Source organism: Candoia aspera, chromosome 13, assembly GCF_035149785.1.
Source record: "Candoia aspera isolate rCanAsp1 chromosome 13, rCanAsp1.hap2, whole genome shotgun sequence".
Classification (NCBI taxonomy): domain Eukaryota; kingdom Metazoa; phylum Chordata; class Lepidosauria; order Squamata; family Boidae; genus Candoia; species Candoia aspera.
Genome location: NC_086165.1, coordinates 11,120,565 through 11,136,162, shown reverse-complemented (window position 1 = coordinate 11,136,162; position 15,598 = coordinate 11,120,565). Strand labels below are relative to the sequence as shown.

Sequence of the window (15,598 nt, the reverse complement as noted above, 5' to 3'; positions counted from 1 at the left end):
GCCATCATGGATGAATCTCTCCAGAATTGCTTGTTGCCATGAAGACCGAAATTGGTCTGCCGGGAGGAATCCCAGCTTTAAGTCATGAATAAACCACCGTGCAATTTTAAGCAGGTAAATGTGGGTGTAAGTTCAATTGTGCTGCAAAAGGGTTACTTACCCCCTGGCTCATTTTGATGTTCTCGCGGCTACAGTTGCCCAACGAAGAAGCAGTTTAGGAAGCTGTGATTCTGGTGCAGGAATCTAAGTCTAACCACAGGACCGCTACGTCTTCTACCCTTTACATACAGGTAGTCCTTGCTTAACAACCATTCATTTAGTGATGGTTCAGACTTACGATGGTTCTGAAAAAACTGACGCACAACTGGTCCTCACACTTATGACTGTTACAGCATCCCCGCAGTCACGTGATCATGACTTGACAACCGGTTCACATTTATGACCATCGCAGCATCCTGTGGTCATGTGATCGCCATTTTCAACCTTCCTGGCCAGCTTCTGGCCACATGATTTGCTTAATGACCACATGGTTCCCTTAAAGCTTGTGGTGGTTTGTTTAATGACAGCTGCAAAAAGGTCATAAAATTGGGCTGGATTCGCTTAATGACCACTTTGCTTAGCAACAAAAATTCTGGTCTCAATTGTGGTCATTAAGCGAGGACTACCTGTACAGGTTCCAAAATGTTTTTAAAGAGTCATCCACAATGGAAACCCAGTGATGCTGCTTTATCCCACAACTGCAAATAACTGCTTCTGCAGGATTATATCGCATCAAGAACCAGTGAAGTGGCTCTGCAGCAAGAGCAAACCGGCATTCTGTGAGAATAGAACTATTTCCTTGTCATAAAAAAGTCCTAGAACTGAAATCAACCGAGTATCAGCCAAACCTTTACCTCTTATCAGCTCAATGTTTTGTTTTTGTTTTGCCTTGGCTAAGCAGCTGCTTTGGAGTGCTAACACTTGATCGGATGCTTCTTAAGGCTGATCCTTTTACAGTCAAGAGAAGCAATAGCCACTTTTAAGCAACCTAAGAAGACAGTGTTTTATCAGACAGCCACTTGAAAAGTAATGCATTCTGGAAGTGTTCCTTGAGAGGTGAAGTGACCCACTTCTTTCAAAAAGCCAGGCTGTGCTGGGGTTTGATTTATTTTTATCCCATCTTTCTGTCTGCTGGAAAGGCGATGTAGCAAAGAGAATTAAACACACTGGATAATATCAATGATAATCCTGAAAACAAGGTGCTTAAAGCAGGAGTGGAAGAAGAAAAAAAGTGGAATATGGAACAACAGATTAAGAAGCTGGCCAATGCCTAAAACTCTTCTGGCAGGAATGGGCAACTTATGCCTTTACTGATGTTGCCAAGTTACAACTGCTAACAGCCCCACAGCCAACAGTCAGGGAGACTGGGAGTTGTCATTCAGCAACATCAGGAGGACTACAGATTACCCGCCCATGTCTTGAACCTTCTGTACATGTATGAAGCATCCCTCTAGAGGGTTTTTAATCCTTGTCCTAAAATCATGTCAAGAAAACATGTTCAGTGAGAAACTAGATATGAAAAAGAAACTACTGTAGATCTGAGGATTACCAAATGACATAAATTCCAGAATCTTGATAAAGGCAATGAGACCCAGTTTCATCAGGTGAGTAGCTCATATGGGAGCAGCTGATCCTGAGAGATGTGGAAAGAAGGACATTCCCTCGTCATATTCTATGCTTTCTTCTCTTTTTCCCTCCACAGGGCGTTGAACTGGAAATAGAGTTATTGCCTCAAGTCAATCCAGTCCAAAAGAAAGTGAGGAACAACCTCAATCAACAATTACATGATTTCCAGTTGGGGTGGAAGGAAGAGAAGGACTTGCAAAGTACAAAAAATAAGACTAACAGGTAGGTGGCAACTGTTGACTAGTCGTGCCAGGACTCAGAAACCAAGTAGGGTCCAACCTAGTTAGTGCTCCGATGGGAGGCCACTGTAGGCTGAACAGGGGAGTTTAAAAACTTTCCAGAAGAGGCCATTCACATGATACTTCAATTCTTGGCAAGAAGATGGCATCCAGTTGTATTGCTGCAGTTCCAAGGAATTAAGCTTGAGCTGAGGGTGTTTTTTTCCTTCCTACGTTATAATGGAAGACTGTGACCCTGGGCTCAGCCTGGGCCACTGCAGAGATCCTGCTCTACCTTCTTAAAAGAAGAGCATTCAACCAAACAAGGTTCATCAGAGAGCTTTTCTTCTATAAACAGGACACCCGACCAACTGCTTGATCAGACTTCATGTGCAATTCACATCCATACAAAAGCACTGAGGTTATGAGAACTCTGCTTACAGCACCCTATAAAGGCGCCTTTCCTGGAAACCAAGTATTTTGAAGAGAGGGAAAAAAATCCGTATCAAATTCCAGAGTATTTTATAATGAGGCATGAAGTCATCACAATTGTGGCAGCGATGCAAAGTCCCCTTGTATGAAGATCAAAAAAAGACACCCTAAAACAGGCCGAGTTTTCATGCCCAATAATTTAAGCAGTAAATTCTGCCTGGGCTGAAGTGCTGAACAAGTGCTGAAGATGGAGAGTGACCTCATACAAATATTTCATCCCTACGTATAATAATCAAATTCACCAAAGAGATGGTTTCTAATTGAGCCTTTCCCCTTTCTGCAAGTTTCATTTCACAGAGGTTTATTTCTTCCATTAAGGAGCACTTAATTAAGTGAGCCCCAACCTCCAATGTATAGTTATCCAGTCCAAGATACTGTTATCACCTCAGCTGCTATTTGAGAGGACCAAACATATTCACTTCTCCATCACCAGCATTAAGAGCTGCCCATGAAATATCAGGCCAGCCTTCATACAAGGAACGGAAACCCGAAAGCTAAACTACCTTTATGGGGCAGATTAGCAAAACATCTTTTCTGCAGTTTAGCTGAATGAGAGCTCTTAAAGCTTTTCTTCTTCTTTCACAAATACAGCGTCCGACCAAAAACACAAGCTAAACACTCATTCTAAATAAGTATCCTCTTTTTTTCTTGAATAAGGAGGACAGGAAAAGTCTTCCCTTGCTCACATGCATGAACTTTAAATACAAAAATCCTATCAGCATTTGAAAGAGCTCTGCACATACGTATATCTTCAATGCTGTTACAGTAGGCTGACCGTATGTCCCGTTTTCCAGACCATCCCATTGTTTTAGTATAAATGTCCATTTTGTCCCGTTTTCTTAAAAACCTTACTTAAAAATTTGAAAGTTCCTGCAAACCTGTCAGAATGCAGTCTGACTTTGAGTGGAAGGAGGGGGAGCTCAGCAGAAACAGCAGAAAAAAAGCCGCAGAGCTCAACCCGGCGGGAAACCTAAAAAGAAAAAAACAGGATCAGTTGATAGGTGGTGATCAAAGGGCGAGCCAATTGGCTCCTGCCTTGAAACGGCAGGAAGAAAAGAACGTAAAAGCATGGCCAGAGGAGGAATGGCTTGTTGGGGACAACCGTTCGCTAGACTCTCCAGCCCAGCCTTGCCTCTTGCAAACTGAGGAATCCGAAGATTCCCAGCCCGAGAAAACCAGAGAAGTTCCTGCCTGCTGATCCAGCCCGTCACCCAGCCCTGCCCCATTTTGCCATCCCAGTGTCCCATTTTTGTCTCAAGGAAATATGGTCAGCCTATGTTACAGTCTACAGATACTAAACAATGGGCTCTAGTGAAATAAATATTCATGTACTTGCCAACATTTTGCTGTCATAATTATAAAGCGCAGGCACCCATATACTATTATTTGCAATGATTTTGAAGGAGCAGTAAAAAATGGCAGTGGTGCTATTATTCCTCCCCACCTTTTCTTTTTTAAGTTCAAGAGCTCTATCTCCAACCTCAATTTTGACCCTAAAGATATTAAGTTGACAGAATGAAAACGGGAAAGAAAAACAAGCTCTTAAGGGGGAAAAGCCTTCTTCATAATTTCCTTTGGTTAAAGATAACATATTGGGTTTAAGTCAGTATAAAATATCAAATACATTTATATACAGAGGATCTATTCATGGCACTTTGTATAGGCAACACATGCAGCAAATTATACTACTAAACGCTTAATCCTAATAAAGCTTAAATTTCAGTTCTAACAATAAAGCTTGCATAAAGCTTGCTATGGTTGAAATATGACTCTGGAACTAACTTACATAATAAAAAATATAAAATCTTTAAGTAGCTAAAATGGATATATTAATTGGACGCCTGGGATACAGAATTAGGAAACTGGGTTTTTGCTACTGCAGCTGAAAACTTACTGCCAGGAGAAGGAGAGGAGGAGGGAGGCAGAGAAAGCTCACAGTTGCAAAGTCGCATTTAATCCCCTCTCCCTCAATTTCCCTTTATTACACAAGATTCTTGCTTGTGAAGAGCTTAAAGAAAATGCATATAAGCAAATTAAGCCACTTTATAGCAATAGTCCATCCATCTGTTCAAGCCCAGGCACCAGTTCACCAGGTTTGAGTTAGACATCTGATCCAGCCCTGCTACCCAATACTCCTTCCTCCAGCTGAGGGCCTCTTCCACATTGAATAAAACCTATTACTGAAAACATGGTATATAAATAAATGTTGTGACATGTGGGCACGAACCCATTCATAAACAGACAATGGATAGAAATAGAGAAATAATTCCATATTAAGCCTACTCTCCTGGAGCCCAAAGTCCATTCAAACCAACCTCTTTTCTTTTATTCTTTCTCATGCTGTCTTAAAAACAGGAAGCCTACAATTTTAGGGAGTTTAATCTCAAACACAGCAATGATAAGCCAGTAGTATATCATACTCACTCAGGATTTCCTCACCCAATCACAGATATGAATCAACTTCCAAAATATTTACAATTAAAGTGGATGTGCTGTGGTTGGTATAAGCTGATGGCAATGCAGAGAACTGATGCGCTCTCTTAACTGTGATGGAGCTAAACATTATATATGAAGTAGAGGCCTCCAACCCACGCAAGGGCTGTGCCAAGCCTCCCACCCATGTCTGAGATGTGATGGGGCTTGCATGTGGTTTGAGAAGCTGAGCCAATGAACTGCTGGTTCATCTGCTCCAGAGGAAACACTCCTCTGATGCGGGCGGAAGGATGATTTCCTATTGATGATGTGGAAAGCCACAGAGATGACCTTGGAGAAACTGTGCAGCAGCAGTAACAAAAGCATGTTTTAAGCCTAGGGCGTGAAAAAAACATTAGGGGAAAAAAACCACCCACTTTTGAAATCTGATTTATTCAAAATAGAAGTGGAATGTGTTTTAAAAGATGACACCTGCTGTATTCATGGAGGACATCAGTGGCTGCTAGTCATGATGGCTGAATATTATTTCTAGGATTTAAAGCATAGCCTTTCCAATAATCTCACCCAACTGTGCAACCTTTTGATAATGAGACTTGAATGGGTTGCTTTAACCATTTCTTTCTGGCCAATTAAGACTCACTAATTCCAGAAGACTTTACTTTTACTGGATAAACAATGTTTTCAGATAGAGTTTGCTTTTCATCTGTTCTGTTTATTTCTTCTGTATCTGGATGGCATTGTTTTAATCATCAGAAGGCATCCAGAATTATGCACAGGTGTAACATGAGAGCCACTTTGGCCTAGTGGTTAAAGGCATTGAGCTAGAAACCAGGAGATCGTGAGTTCTAGTCCCGCCTTAGGTACAAATCCAGCTGGGTGACTTTGGGCCAGTCCCTCTCTCTTTCAGCCCCAGGAAGGAGGCGGCAAGGGTAAACCACTTCCAAAAATGTTGTGAAGAAAACTGCAGGGACTCATCCAGGCAGTTGCCAGGAGTCAAAAACTGAATTGAAGGTTATATTGCCTTCAGATATATAAATGGAAAAGAGGAAGAGAAAAGCTCAATGAAGTAAAATCAATCTGCACCAGTGCTTTGTTATTGTTATCTGGCCCTTTGTTTCCATCCCTTTTTTCCTTACAAAAGCACCAGCACTATAATTATACTAGACAAGCATTAAAGCAGCTTTTTCTTCTATGGTATCATATCATGTGTTTAAAACACTTGTAAGCAAAGGTAGGACTTCAGGTTTTGCATCTTCCACAAGTATTACTCGCAATTTGGCTCAGCCGCACGTGTCGTTCATTGGCCGAAAGCGGAGGCCACAGCACACTGCAGATCTAAATCATTGTTATATAAAAAAGAGAGGCATTTGGCTTCAGAGATGAGCAGCCTGGCTGACCAACTGCTGCTTTTCCCCTTGCCTGTTTTTCCTGTTTCGACAATAATATTTTTGGCAACCGCAAACGTGCTGAGTTGTTTGATTTTGCAGCAGAATGGCTAATCGCAATTATTCACACAGCATTGCTAAATAAAATGTAATTTTGCTCATACACTTACAATACGTTTGTCGTTGTTAGACTATATTCCATTCAGGTTTTATTCCAGAACAGCCTGGATTCACATTCACTGCTGAGCCTACCCTGAAAACCCTGAACTAATAAAGAGTCAAAGACATATTTAATAATTGACGAATCCCTTTGAAACGTTTGCTTGCCAATAAAAGGAGGGAAGAAAAGCCATAACGTATAGGCAGTCAGCATTCCATCACCGTTATGTCAGCAGTCATAGTCCTGGACTGATTGCTGTATGTAGCCAGCAACTTTTGACTCTTCCTTGGTGCTTTCACTTACAGGAAATAAAAATCCATTCAAACAGTCACAGCAATTCTTAAACATCGTACTCAGGGCAAAAAACCCCACTGTTTTGTAAAAAGTCAGTTTCTATCTTAAACTATCTCAAAAAACAGACAGAAAGAGGCAAAGATATATGCTCTTGGCATGGGTTTTGATGTTTCCCTCCGCGTTTTTCTTTTTTTTAATCTGTTCAATCATGTCCAATTCTCGGAGACTGCCTGGACAATCCCTGCAGTTTTCTTGGCAAGATTTTTTTCAGAAGTGGTTTGCCATTGCCTCCTTCCTAGGGCTGAGAGAAAGTGACCAGCCCAAAGTCACCCAGCTGGCTTTGTGTTTACAGCAGGACTAGAACTCACAGTCTCCTGGTTTCTAGCCTGGTGCCTTAACCCAGTGTTTCTTACACTGGCTGGGGAATTCTGGGAGTTGAAGTCCACATATCTTCAAGCTGCCAAGATTGAGAAACACTGTCTTAACCACTACACCAAACTGGCTTTACCCCTCTGCAGTAATTCAAGGAAATTTCTGCCAACAGATAGAGTTTGGAGCACTTGATAAAATGCTCTTCAATGACACGCAATAAAAAAAGTGTCAGGAGCAAATGGAAATCATTTCCAGTTTCACAAGACTTAGATTCAATAAGCAGATTATCTTCCTGGATCTCTTTCTCAATATTTTCTTCTTCTCCAAAAGCGGAATGAGGGGACCAAAAGCAGCTTCTCAGAAAAGTTAATAAAAATGGGAACAGCTCTCTGCTCTTTTCCTTGCATGTTACAGCAAAGAGGAGATAAAATGATTCATGTCACATGAAGAGGAAACGCAATTGGCTAGTTATGGCTAAGACAGGGGAAAAAAACGCTTGGATTCAGATCCAACAAGCAGAGTGAACAAAACAAGCAGGATTGACCTCCATGGTCATTGTCTCCGAACAATAAAAATCCCATTAAATTTGAACAGCTATCCCAAAATATTACAGAATTAGGCTCCAGTGCCTTTACGCCTCCATACAATCTCACTGAGGTTCAGAAGGAGCCAAAAAACAGGCTTTTAACTACAAGCTCTGCTCTATTGAACTGCCACAGAATTCACTGAAGGGGACTTCTGGGTCACATGGATGATGGACTATTGAATGCATTACCACTGTAGCTTTAAATAATAGGAAATTATTCCATTGAAATGAATATTGATCCCCAAGGAATCTTGGAAGATAACCTGCACAGTTACTGTTGAATCCATGATCCACCAAGCCAGCGTTTGCCTTTGCTGTGCTTTCTGCAGCCCTCACCCCTTCCTGACATTCCCAAGTAAGGTACAGATAAGGGCCTGTACCCACAAAAGATACAGATAAAGCCCCCTTGAGCTAGTCTGGGCTCCTGGTGATTTCAAGGACACATCAATGTTGTTTTCTTGACAACAATACCAAACTCTTTTGCCATTGCCTTCCAACTGTCTCAACTTCCCAGCCTATCCTACAGTCCTGGTATTTTCTGATGTAAGTATTAACCAGGTCCACATCTGCTTTGATTTTCAAAATCAATTAAAATTAGCTAAGGGCTGCAGTATAGCTGAGCAGGCTACAAAAAAAAGACACCACGCATGATTGGGGTGTTGCGGTTTACCCTGAAGTTGGGAGCAGAGTTATTTTTTGTATGGTTCAATTCGTATGTTACAGGTAGTCCTCATTTAGCAACCACAATTGGAACTGGCAACTTGGTTGTTAAGTGAAGTAGTCGCTAAGTAAAACCACAACTGTGCTTACCATCTTACTTCAGTTTTCCTTTGCTTTACAGACCTGTAAAGGTGATAAATGCAAAGACTGGTCACAACGTTACTTTTTTATCACCGCCATAACTGCGAACGGTTGCTGTCCAAGGCAGTCGCTAAAGGACCTGTATGCTAATCCATAACATCATTTTTATAAGGATGTGTAAATCCAGCCATTGTGACTTATAAACCAGTATTACTGCTTAGCCACTGTGCATGAAGCCTATGAAGGGTTAAACAACCAGGATTAAACCAAACCATATCTTGTCACAATGTGTAGAGACTCACACAGTGTGTGAACCTAGCCATTCTGCTTCTAAGTTTAATTTTTACATGCCTATGAGTACTCAGTGTCAAAAGCATGTTGCCTCTGAATCATACTTCCTTCAGCATATGAGGAGAAAGCTTCTGCATCCATGTCCTGCTTGTGGGGTTTCAGGAAGCATCTGGATGGCCAAGGGAGGAGACAAATGCTGGCCCCAATCTTATGGAGCATATTTAACAAAATGTGAAAACTTGGCTCCTCCAGCAGGCCCTGGGCTATGGTGTAATGATTTACTCCCAACTAATTTACTCCTGTTTGTAATCCTTCTTTTGTGTTATTGGTTATCTTCTCTATGCATGGCTGTGTATTACCATTTTATTATTCTATGGTTGTTTTAATCCTAACATGTAAGCTGCCTACTTACTTTGGTAATTGAGACGGCATACAAATGGGTGTAATATATAAATGCTGAACAGGATAAAGTATTGGTTTCCAGTACAACTCTTCTTGAGTTCCCCAGTGAAGACCAGGGCTTTGCTATTGTTATTTGTTATTACAGCCAACAACCCCTGACATCTGCTATGAATCTGCCCATTTTTCAGAAGGTACGTTCGGGGAGCCATCATCAGATTTCACTTAGGATCACAGTGATTCAAACTAATAGTTTACCAGGTATCTGGTGAGTACATGAGCACTCATATCAGATACACTGAAATCAGATCTTAGATAAGTACATCACAGACTTTTCCGAATCTCTTTTCCCACCACTTCAAATAAATATTACGCAGGTTGGTACCTTCAAGAGGGCTCCTTTCCTATAAAAGCGTTTCTCGAAAAGATCTACTTGGCAAATGCGCAGTTTCTTGGGGCAAAAGGTGGGGAATCCTTTTCTCCGGATTATCAATAGATTATATTGATAGATCAATAGATCAATTCTCTGCAGTAGATTATTTTGAATGTTTCTTAGGTGATCAATTTCAATTGATTTTATTACGGTCACTGACCAGTATAAGATACAATTCTATAAAAATATGCACATTAGCCATTAGCCATAAAATATGAGCCATCTAAATTAAAATAATTTTAAATTTGAGTTTACAAGTTCTAATTAAGTGTTAAAATATGTTTGGATCACAATGTAAGTGAGCCCCTTAATCAAGTTTAAAAACAATCTTATTAATTTGCATTATCATGACTAATATTCTATCAGGTATAAGTGTCTATAAAAATATATGTAAAAAATTAAAAGGAGTGATAAAGAGAGTAAAATATCATATATAAAATGTGTTATATAGACCACAAAGTTATTACAAGGGATACATTACTACATTTTTCCAATCATAATCTGACGTATTATTTTGAATGTTTTATAACTATCGTTTTCTGCATGCTCCTCCTCTGCAGTTTATGGCTCCCCTGTTTATAACTTCTTTTAAATGGAGCCATTTCTAGTATTACCTTCTTTTCAGTCTTTCATATATACCAGTTTATATCGCTCATACAAAAACAGCACAAAGATTTTCAGTGAGATTATGAAAGGGAATAACAACCACAATAACAACAATAAATGATGTTTTTCTCATCCACACATTTAAATGATAGTGAGCTAACCACCGAATACTGTATAATTTTCCCATTTGGGACTGTTACATATCTTAATATGCACACAAAACAGAAAGATAAAAGGCTGTGATTAACAAAGAGAATAAACCAACAGGATGCTGGAAAAACCCTGGAGACTCACAACGCTAAACAAAATGTATTCCCCTCATAATCTGACTGCACTCTCGTTTCCAAGATGATTCCCACTGGAGACGTAAATACCCATCAACTCTGCTGAACTGAAAAAAAATCATTTACAGCTTCCACTCCACGGAAGAGTATTCGCAGCACAGTACAAGAATACAGGCACTCACAGAAGTCGCATCCTGAAGTATTTTAGCTTTATCTTTCAGCAGTCTGCTAGTCCCCAGCTTAATTAAGGTCATTCATAAACTTAATTCACAAGGTAATTCCCATTCTCTTTCTCTCTCTCTCTCTCTCTCTCACACACACACACACACACACACACACAGACATACATACATACATACATATATTCAGCAGTATGTCTGAAAGGAAAACACAGGCATGAAGAGTCAGAGTAATTTAAGAGTTAAGGTTCTGGATTAGAATCAGGAAGAGCCAGGTTCAAGTCCATCCCCAGCTACAGAAGTTCACTTAGTGACTTTGGGCCAGTCACTCTCTCTATGACTAGCTATGGGAATAAAATGAGAAGATTCCCATGTAAGCCACCTTGAGCTCTTGTAAAAAAAAGGCAGGACGCACACCAAATAAATAAATAAATAACGCCATTTCCAACAGCAGTTAACATCAGCGCCAGTGGTAACCAAATTGTGTTAAGTAACCGTTTCAATCTAATAGAAGGCTAGAAAAAATGTGTCTTCTGTTTTGGACTGGTGCTATCCATAATCAAGTAACACTGGGTGCTTGGCTGAGTTTGGAAGAAGTTGAATTCTAAAGCATCAGGAAGACCACTTGCATGTCCCAAATATGGAACCGATTTGGACCACCACATCACCCATGGAGAAGGCAGCCGGGGTTTGAAGCATTCTTGACCTGAAGCAGGAAGATCTAGGGCTCTGGCAAAGCCAAGTCTATGTTTCTGTGTTATTTCTCTCCTTCTAACACCACAGTTATCATGGCTGAGGCAGACCTCAAAAAGAGCTTTTCCTGGAAGCTGAAAAACAGGCACCTAGGAAGATGCACGCCCTCCACTTTTGGTCCCCCATCCCGGTTCTCTTTTTCTCTCCTGTCCCCAGAGCCCACAGATTCTTTATTTCCCGCTACAGCTACCTGTAAAGGAGAAAGAATAAACAGAGGACATGACAGACCCTCCGCAGATTTTTTTTAATGGGTGCTGATTTGGGGGCCTTCCAATCTGCAGACTCCTGACCTGTATCCAGAGTCCAACCTTAGCAGGCTCCCCGTTGCTTCTTCATTCAGTACAACGCAATTAGGCTACAGGGCACATCAAACATATTTTTAGAGAAGTAATTCTTGCGTATCCAGGATGGCACATCTCAAGAAGGAATATATAGCAGGCTCAAGATTTCCAGAAATAAGAGGGGGAAATTGCCTAGAAAAAAAGGATAGGGAAGAAAACCAAAAATTACTTAAAGAACACTGAGCATGCTCAGTGAGCACTGAATGTTGACTGTCTTTGGTTGGAGAAACACATCTCCTGGAAGAAGGCAAGTCTCTGTTTAATCTTGAGGAAAAGCAACTCACACCCTTCACTGTCCTTCTGCAGATTCCCTTCCTCTGCAACATGTCAGAGAACAAGACATTATGCCATGATTTTTTTTTTAAATTTAACTTGCCACCTATACTGGGAAAAAAAAGTGTTCGTGATTACCTTAAAATAATTCCTAGTGGAAAATAATACACAGATCTGGAGGTTTATTTCTGCTGGAGAACAGCTTTGCTTGCAACTTAATAGAAAGGCAGCTTACCAGCATCAGCTGTCTTTCCTCTGTGCTGTGAGTTACTGGAAATGCCTCTCTTGAAATTTTGCTGCCGGGTATAAATATTCGTAAACTGATTTCATCCACTAGTGCATTCAAGAAAGCAGAATAAAATTTTAACAAGGCCAAAAAAAAATCTGCCACAGCGACAGTTGCCCACATCTGTTAGGAAGTCGACTGTTCTTCTAAAATTGCATTGTTGTTATTCATAAGACGAAGGCTACTGACTGCGCCTAACTTTCTGCAGCTGCAGTTGAGTGTTACACTAGTGACTGAGTTCCGTAAATGGAAAAAAGAAAAAAGAAATGGCCTAGACACAATCTGGAAAAATCCATCTCGGTACTTCCAAGATGGGTGTTATTCACATTAACTTCTCACCTCTTAGCGGACAATTCACAAGTGAAATAACAACTTCAAAAACAGGAAGAAAGGAAAGAACCATAAAAAGCTCCTTTGGCCTCCAGCTGATTAGATGTTGAATCAGCCACATGGGATCAAAGCCAAGCTCTCTGCAACCTTGAGCCCAACATGCACAGTTTGATGAGGATATAGGTTTTAGGGACCTTGGATTTACTGTAATGTTATCTTATGATTTCTAGGTTTTATGTCTTGCATTGTGCACTGCCCAAACTCATATTGACAGAGATGGGTTGCCATATAAATTCTACAAGTAAATAAATAAAGGGGCGAGCCAAGAAACATTTCCATGAAGTAGGAAGTCCTCAGAAAGCTGTCTCCCCAACACCTTTGCATATTTGCATCTCTGTGTAACAGGGTCAGCCCAACTCTATTCTGCATTGAAGCAATAAAGAAAAGTGGAATGTAGACAAACAAACTTAACCAGGAAGAACATTTTCTCATTACTGAGCTGATACACAGAGACACACACACAGTCGTAGCTGTGATCAAACAATGGTTTGGGAGCCAACAAAGGCTCTTGGTTTCTTCCAACAGAATTCCCAGAGAGACCCTCCTCCCCCAAAAGTCTGAATTATAAGCAATAAAATCAAGTCACCCAGCCCTGTATCTCTCATTTGACATCAAATGAGTTTGCATATAGCATTAGGCTGTGTTTAATCTAATTTGTTGAATAAACCACAACTGGCTGGATTCTCACTTAGCACTAAATCAAAGAACAGTTTACAAGGCACAATGGCTAGATTTATATCATATACTAAAAGAAAACAAAAGCCACAGAATGACTAGGTTCATATACAGTGTTAAGTTATGGTTTGTTTTCATCCTAGTTTATTGCATAAATCACAGCTGGCTTTATACAACTCCATAAACCAAAATGAAGCAAAACACATTATGGTTTATGGTAGTGTTTGACAAGGTCTGGATGTATGGATTTCAACTCCCAGAATTCCCCCATCGTTGCCAAGATTTCAGGGAGTTACAATCCAGATACCTACCAAGTTGCCATGATTGGGAAGCACAAGTTTATGGGGTATATGAACCAGGCCATTCTGATTTAAGTCAAGAAAAGAAAAGAAGATTGGGAAAAGTTATCAGCCAAATCGGCCAGTTTCTGCCCATTTGCTATAGCCATATCGATTTGGCAGCCAATGTCTTTTCTAATATCTCCGAAACAATAATGTTTGAGAGTCATGGAGGAGAACACCATTGGAGATGAATAATTATGCAGATAGAGTCATGTGAAATGTATGGGTATGTTTCTAAACTGTAGCATTTTAGCTACCGCTGTTCTTCAGCTGGTAAAAATCTTGTAAAATTATGTATATAATGGCAGCAGGAAAAACCCTGTAAGTCATTCCTCTTAATCATCCAGAATTTTGGCATAGTGGAGCCCAGCAAAGTAATATTATTAGACAATAGGAATTGCCCACATCGATGGTAAATGCCAACAGTTAACGGGTAGCAGCAGTCTTGTAATGACAACATTAAGGGCACTTTGAACATTGTTTTACAATTCAGCTGGGCTAACTTGCATTCCACGTTTGGAAACTTAACTAGCTGAACATTTCTGGAAACCAGATTTCTCTATAGACCATTTTCCAATATTGTTGTATTATTCTTTCTAGCAACACTGAATATAAATCAAATACAGCTTTTCAGTTGGTATCAACATTCTTCTATCGTTATTGTTTTGCACTAATAAAGAGGCTATCTAACCCATCATCTGCCCCTAAATATCTGCTCTCAAGCACCCTGAACACCATGGAATTTCACCTTGGTCCAGAATATACTGCATGAAAATCTGTCATCTTGAAATCATCCGGAATAAATAAGGCGCCAAGTTGTTAAACTTATCCATTATAGTTGGCTAGTGTGCACGCCAAGTAGAGAGCTGCAGATCGTTTCCAACTTACAAAATATTTACAGGGTCATCTAGTCACTGCTGAGAGATAGAGCCCATCTTTGTTACTATTCTATCCCCTCAATGATGGTTGAAAGACACTACTGGATAAGTCACAAATGGAGAAATAGCAAAGATCAGCCAGGTGCTACTATCGGCTGAGATACCCTGCAAAGCAGGACGAAAGTCTTTAAAATCCAGAAATAAGCAATAAGGCAAACCAAACTTGTAACATTAAGCACAAATGGACATGGTAAGGAAGCTAAGAGGGATCTGCTTTGCTCCACCGGATCTGCCCCCTGTATTCAGGTGGTGCAGAAAGTAAGGAAGATGACCTCGATGGAGATATGCAGGAACTGTTACCTAGGCAAAAGGAGCCAAAGCATTTTTAAGCCTAGAGCAACAAGATAACATTCAGAAGTAGCTCAGGCAGTTGTTGTTGTTCAGTCATTAAGTCGTGTCCGAGACGCCTCCCTGCTTCACTGGAGTATAAGAGGAGGAGGAGGTATGGCATAATCAGTCTTGCAAGATTCTGTTATTGTAGCCAGTCTCAATAAAAGTCATTTTAGCTTTCCTGTGGAATTGATTTCCTAGTCTGGTCTATCTTGCAAGTCTGACAGGTAATCCAAGTTCTGCCCCAGGAGAGAAAAAAACTGTGACAAGCTACAAAGCTGCTTGCCTCAGTCCATCCTTAAAAGAACCCTTTTCTTGGTTGTCTTATTTGAAAGGCAGGGCATATAATTTCAGAAGGCAGTCAGTCAGTCAAACAGTTTTCAGGTAGAAAGCTGTTTGCTGGTTTTGTTGGTTCCTCATATTAACCTTACGTTGTATATTTCAAAAACTGTTCAGTGCTCAATGTCTTCCACTGTTGAGGCTGGCCTTGCAAGTGCCTTAAATAAATAAGCAAACTGTTTGATTGTGGTAACCTATGCCCAGTCTCGTTAGTGTTTGGTGGAAAGTTTAAAAAAAACCATTATACTATATAAAAACACATTAATACTCAATTACTTCTAAAGCAGGGCTGAGCTCTTGGCCTCCATCTTTGCAAACTCTGCCCAAAAAAGTG

At 40.4% G+C, this 15,598-nt stretch overlaps 1 protein-coding gene across 1 annotated transcript in view; it reads right to left on the bottom strand.

Moving 5' to 3' along the window:
- Window positions 1-15,598, bottom strand: part of ADAMTSL3 (ADAMTS like 3) — a 205,551-nt gene that overhangs the window by 188,122 nt on the left and 1,831 nt on the right. The window lies entirely within an intron of this gene.